We start from the raw sequence: 805 nt of genomic DNA on the forward strand, positions 1-805 counted from the left end.
ATCACCAGCACTGGCAGGTGGACGGGCAGTAGAAAGAGCCAGACACATACGGACAAGATGTATGTCGTACCGTCCACATTGTGGACGAGAACTCAGGCAGTGTTCACCAGATAAACGTCACGTGAGGCTCAAGCCGGAACAGAACAGGTGAGCTAACGGTAGGCTAGTTAAGACTCACACGGACGTAGTGCCAGTAGATCGTAGAAATATTCCAAATGAAGGCAATTACAAGGTCCGATTAGGTTTATAGAAACTATAAAATAAGTCAGAACTTCTGAAAAGTTGAAAAAAAAAAAAGTAAAAGTTAAAAAGTTAGGTTACCGGCGAGCAGCGGCAGCAAGTGGCGCCAGCGTTCACTCTTGTTGCCATGGTAAATTAGACATATTTGAGCATATTCAGTAAAATTGTATTTGTGAAAACCACAGACTCCCAGGTTAAAATGTCCAACTTTAAACTTTACAGCAGAAACAAATATGTTAACAGCCTGATATAAAACGGTTTTGGTCGCAATAACTAGTTTCGTCGTTAGCGACAACGACCGGTTTGAATTTTATGACGCATAATCAGAGGTGGACAGTAACTAAATACATTTACTCACATTACTGTATCGAATACTTTTTTTGTGTATTTTGTATTTTTTAAGTACAATTTAAAATCGGTATTTTGCATTTTACTTGAGTACGTTTTGACTCAAGTATTGTACTGAGTTACTTTATAAATCCTATCCGTTAGTGAGTAAAAATAACAATTCAAGCTACAGGGGGAAAATACGCGCCAGAACCATAGACAGTAAACCAATGGCCAG

The sequence above is a fragment of the Seriola lalandi genome, unplaced genomic scaffold, assembly GCF_002814215.2.
Source record: "Seriola lalandi dorsalis isolate HSWRI2012SDOR001 ecotype SW California unplaced genomic scaffold, Sedor1 jcf7180002054207, whole genome shotgun sequence".
NCBI classification, from domain to species: Eukaryota; Metazoa; Chordata; class Actinopteri; order Carangiformes; family Carangidae; genus Seriola; species Seriola lalandi.